Source organism: Oryzias latipes, chromosome 17 (genome assembly GCF_002234675.1).
Source record: "Oryzias latipes chromosome 17, ASM223467v1".
Classification (NCBI taxonomy): domain Eukaryota; kingdom Metazoa; phylum Chordata; class Actinopteri; order Beloniformes; family Adrianichthyidae; genus Oryzias; species Oryzias latipes.
Genome location: NC_019875.2, coordinates 7,175,461 through 7,181,652, shown reverse-complemented (window position 1 = coordinate 7,181,652; position 6,192 = coordinate 7,175,461).

Genomic DNA, 6,192 nt, shown 5'->3' with positions numbered 1-6,192 from the left:
TTAAACGTTTAAGAAAATTTAATTTGATTGGCTAAGTGACATTATAGCTTTTAAAAGCAAATAAATGAATAAAGAAGCATAAAATGAAATGAAATAGAGGATTGTCACTAAAATCTTACCACATATAATAATGTTGTATTTTTTTATTTTATTTTACTTGTAACTTGAAAAGGGATAAATACAAAATGGGAAACTTATATAGACATACCAGCAGGTGGCGATATTAGATCAAATATTGAGTGTTTTTCTTTTCCAGTTAGAATATTTTTATTTCAACATAGATGATCTCCAGTTTTAAAATACAAAAGTTATATAGAAAAAATAGGTCGCATATTTATTCAAGCTATTAAACCCGTTGGACTTTATATTGTTAAGAAGTCAAGATTAAACTCTTCAGCTAGTTTCCCAAAATGTTTTTATTTTTAAGGTGTTGAGACACAGAGCATTCAAAACCTTCCCTTTTCAACTAAAAAAACAACTGAATGCTAATCTAACTAGCGTTTACCCCTTGATACAGAATTTTCAATACATCTAATTTTTGTTTTTTGTGCCCCTGTTTTCAAATTGAATTTTATTCAAGTCAAACCTAAGCCTAAATCTACAGAAATAAATGTATTTATTTTTGCAAACCCCAAAAAATATGAAGTATGAACAAAAACAACCATAAAGTAGACATCTGAGCTTCAGTGGGGGATCCAGACTATACATTTACAAAACGTTCAGTACTGTCACTGGGCTCTGAGTTAATGTTGTTTCAAACTCAAATAACTTTTATTTGGATGTTATGTGGATCTGCTATCGTTCAAAGATTAAAAAATCTATACAAAGCAGCAACATTTGATATCCTAAAAGGGTATTGCAAAACCCTGTAAACTGCAGACTCACCATGAGGATTAGAATTGAAGTAGCGTAGTGATTTTACTCTGCCTGCGCTGACAGCAACTGCATTTTCTCTTTCTTTCTCTGAATATCTCTTGAGGCACCCATGGTCATCCCTTGTGTTTCCAGTGACAGCATGTGGGAGCTTTTCTAGCAGCAACAATAGAAGGCCTTGGCAAAGATGCAGGAGGGTATTTGTTAGAAAATCAGCCTCCTCCAGCACTGCAGCAGGCTCCAGGCTGTCACTACATGTTTATTATATGCTACAAAAAAACAAAACAAAAACACCTGATCACACTTATGAGGGGTAAAATAGGTAAAGTAAGACTTTACAAACTAATTGCTGAAACATTACTGTTTTTCAAAGCAATTTTTGAAAGGATCAACCAAACTTTGGGGGTCAAAAAGTGTCAGAAAAGGGGGGAAAAGTCTTCATAAAGGATTAAACTGCAGTGTGGAAAATTACCAAACATTTCCCACAGAGTCATTTTCCATTTCATGGTGACTTTAAGGTCAACTGTAGTATTAAATAGACTTCAGTAAGGTTGATCAAATTCCACACCCCCAGTGCAGTGAAAGTCCTAATTTAAATAAAGCCGCATTCCTTTAGAGGACAAGGACATTTGCGTACCAAAAATCTCCAAATGCAACCCAAACACACTTTTCATGACACACTTTAGATAATGGAAACCTGGGGCAGTAATGCGATGTTGCTGTGGATGTGAGTGGGTAGTGGTTTGTCATCGTCATCGTGCTCTTTTCTCTTTATAAAATCCACCGGATTTTAGAAACGTCTGGACTGTCCAGACGCCGGTTCATCCAAACTGGAGCAATCCATCAGTGTCAAATAGAAAACAAAAGCCCCAGCTCCTTCATCCTCTGTTGTTGCTGCTCTGTCAGCCAGAAGCAGCTTCCTCAGTTTCAAGAAACATCAGTTGCATATTTGCTGTTTGGTGCACTTGGTCATCAAATCTAACATATTGCATCTCATGTTCAAAGAAAGGATTTTGAGTTTTGAGGACCAGGCCTGTCTGGTTTTCAAAGGTAATTTAAACAAATAGTTTATCTGAGTGTTGAAGAACTGGCTTGTCATTCCTGAAGGTCCGACCTTCAAGAGGAAGTGGAAGCCTGTAAACTCCTGACAGGCAGAGACAACATTCAACGAGAAAACTTGGAGCAACCACTTTAAAACTGAATAATGTTTAAAGGCTTTTTTAGTTTCTCCATCGCTGTTAAAGTTAGAATATTTCTATGTTCTTCACAAATGACAAACACTTTGCAGGGTCAGTAGAATAATAAAAGTCTAAGAAGATTGTGTGAAAGTCCAGCTGAGTCATTTGACTCTGGTCTGAACCTGCGGGATGGACTTCTGTTTGATGGGAAAATATCAAAACAACAACAAAAAGGATTTCTACTTTTTTTACTTTTTCCATTTTCAAAAATATCTTAAGTTCTCAAGACAATCTGTAGATGAAGATTTACTACAGCAGGGTGGAAATGATAAAAAAATGTCAGACTAAACATCTATACATTTATCATTCTATCCGTTACACTAACCAACTATCAGTTAGTTGGTTTGACCGACTAACCAACCGACCCACTGACTGACAAATTAACTAACTAATCCCCATCCATCTATCCATTAAACTAACCAGCCATTAGTTAGTTGGTTTGACTAACGAGCTAACTGACTAACTGACTGACTGACTGACTGACTGACTTATCCTTCTCCGTTCGCCCATCTGGCTCCGGATGGTCTGCTTGCTCTTACACTGTTGTTCTCCTCAGCACAGTTATTTTTTAACTATTTGGAAAGGTTTTAAACCAAAGTCTCACCGTTCTAGAAACATTCAGAGATTAATGTCCCCCTCCGATGAAAATCTTGTTTTTCGAGTTTTTGACATACAGGATATATGTGGCATTTATCTTGTGAATGAGAGCAAATGTGATACAAAATCATTTTTATTTTTGCATTAACGAGTATTCCTCTTATTAAATCGCTGTCAATCAAACTGTCACAAAAATGCTCTTTTTGAATTAATGAGCTGTTGTTCCGTCACAATGGCCCAGGAGCGCATGCACATTGCACAAGCACCCTGATTTGCCCCGTCCAGTGAGCTTAAGAAAAGAGAAGATGGCACATTGCTGCGTTCCCCGCATGCATTTTAACTGCATCCAAGGCTGGATTTTGTTGTTGGCCTCACACATATGATATTTAACTTAAAGTTAAAGCCCCAAATGTATTCTCCATATTTCTTTTCAATCTCTGACCGAGTTTGAAGGCTTGCTGTCCCACATTAACCAGAAAGGGTAAAAATAAAAACATGAATAAAATGAAGGGACCTTTTTTATTATTGGCTCTATGAAAATAAGAAAGACACAGTGCCTTGCACAGGGTTTTCAGCCACCTTGAACTTTTCAACCTTTTGCCACATTTCAGGCTGAAAACACAAAGATATAAAATGTGTGAAGAATCAACAAGTGGGACACAATCATGCAGTGGAATGAAATTTATTGGATATTTTAAACTTTATTAGCAAATTAAAAACTGAATTTTTGGGCGTGCAAAATTATTCAGCCCCTTTATTTTAAGTGCAGCAAACTCTCTCCAGATGTTCAGTGAGGATCTCTGAATGATCCAATGTTGACCTAAATGATAATGCTGATAAATAGGATCCATCTGTATGTACCGGTAATCAAGTCTCTGTATGAATGCTCCCGCTCTGTAATCGTCTCAGAGGTCTGTTTAAAGTGCAAAGACCATCATGAAGAACAAGGAATACACCAGGCAGGTCTGAGATACTGTTGTGGAGAAGTTTAAAGTTGGATTTGGACAACAAAAGGATTTCTGGAGCTTTAACCTTCCCAAGGAGCACTTTACTGTGCAAGTGATAATACTGAAGGAGTATCAGACCACTACAAATCTACAAAGACGTGGCCGTCCGTCTAAACTTTCAGCTCAAACAAGCAGAAGACTGATCAGAGATGCAGCCAAGAAGCCCATGATCACTCTGGATGAACTGCAGAGATCTACAGCTAAGGTGGGAAAGTCTGTCCATAGAACAACAATCAGTGGTATATACTGCACAAATCTGGACTTTATAGAAGAGTGGGAAGAAGAAAGCCATTTCTTAAAGATATCCATAAAAAGTGTTGTTTAAAGTTTGCCACAAACCACCAGCGAGACACACCAAACATGTGGAAGAAGGAGCTCTGGTCAGATGAAACCAAAATCCAACTTTTGTGGCAACAATGGAAAACGTTCTGTTTGGCGTAAAAGCAACACAGCTCACACCCTGAATACACCATCCCCACTATCAAACATGGTGGTGGCAGCATCATGGTTTGGTCCTGCTTTTCTTCAGCAGGTACAGGGAGGTTAGAATTGATGGGAAGATGGATGGAGCCAAATACAGGAGCATTCTGGGAGAAAGAAAACCTGATAGAGTCTGCAAAAGACCTGAGACTGGAACAGAGATTTGCTTTCAAACAAGACAATGATCCAAAACATAAAGCAAAATCTATAACGGAATGGTTCACAAATAAACGTATCCAGGTGTTGGAACGGCCAAGTCAAAGTCCAGAGCTGAATTCAATGAATCTGTGGAAAGAACTGAAAAATGCTGTTCACAAACGCTCTGCATCCAACCTCACTGAGCTCCAGCTGTTTACAAGGAGGAATGGATAAAAATTTCAGTCTCTCGGTGTGCAAAACTTATAGAGACATAACCCAAGCGACTTACAGCTGTAACCACAGCAAAATGTGGCACTACAAAACATTAATTTAAGGGGGCTGAATCATTTTGCATTCCCAGTTTTTTAAGCTTTTTCATTTGAAAAAAGTTTGAAAAATCCAATAAATTTCATTCCATTTCATAATTGTCTCCCACTTGTTGATTCTTCACAAAAAATTACAAAAGGCAAAGTATTAGCAAGGAGTAGCAAGGACCTGCTGCAGCATCTCTTTCAGCTCATGTGCCCGCAGCCGCTGCAAGTACGTTTATTCTTTTGTATCTTTGATCTTTGATGTAAATCCTAACTTTGATGAATTTTCTATAACTTTAGCTTTGCCAAAACCGAATAATAGGTAATGTTTTTGTTGCCAAATGGAATTATTTTTAATTGTCATCCATAAAACCTTTTATTCACGTTAAATCTGTCTTAAATTGCTGTTCTTCATCAGTTCATTTCAATGTTCCACCTAAGGCATCATAAGATATCTTTGCCCCCATCATTCCTCCTTCTGCTGGTATTTTTGTAATGACAGACATTTTCTGTGCACAGCAAAGGTCAAATTCTGTATCCAGAGATGTTTTGTGATAAAAAGAAAGAAAAACTGTCTAAATAATGCCAGTATGATTTCAAGTATTGACTGCTTTTAGTCTCACACAGCTCTTTGTTTGACAACTAGTCAGTCTAATAAGGCTTTTTGCACCGAAATGTCACTTCCTCCCGAGTCTTTTTCATCAGTGTACACTTTGAATGGAGATTTGGCCCTCGGTCCTTGTTCCGATCTTATCAACTTTCCTCCCCACCTCTGGGGCCAATTAAGCAGCTGGAGCTGAAAATAAATGAAACGTGGTGGCAAAACACCGTTTACTTCAAAACCTCATGCTTAATTTGAAGAGCTCTCTCTGATCTGAAGTTGAATTAGCGGGGTTATATTCCCTTTGATCTTGCACGGTTCTGCATTTGCTGCCAACTTATTGAGTGGAGACTCCAGAGGAACAGTTGGGGATGAGTGCGTATTTTCATCTCCAACAAAGGGAGAACCCGCAACACAAAGCAACAAAAACAACAAAAAACACATATTCACTTGGAACTCCAAACACAGTCCTGAAATGCACTTATCAACAAGCCAAACTCAAAAAGAGAAACAGAGTTTTTCAGATTAGCTGAAAATTCAGATTCCATAGAAGTTTTATGTAAAAAAAAAAAAAAGATTATTTTCGACCTGTTACTACAAAATCAAAAGTTTTCAATAATAAAGTAATCAGCCAAAAATACTATTTGCAGTAAAAATGTTAAAATTACTGACAAAATGACTTTAGAATTTTTTTTTCCTAATTGCACAGAGTTTGACAGATATCAAACACCACAAACTATATGAGAAAAGTGGTACTTGACTAGGGGTGGGCAAACATTTTGACTCGTTGGCCACAAAAGTTCAATAGAAGGGGCCGGACCAGGAGCACAAACGTGGAGTGGTTTGTTAATCCACTTTATAGGAGAAAGAAATATCATGGAATCTGGATGAAAACATGCTGTAATTTTGATGAAAGTAAAAATAAAAATAAAAAAAACGCCCCTCTC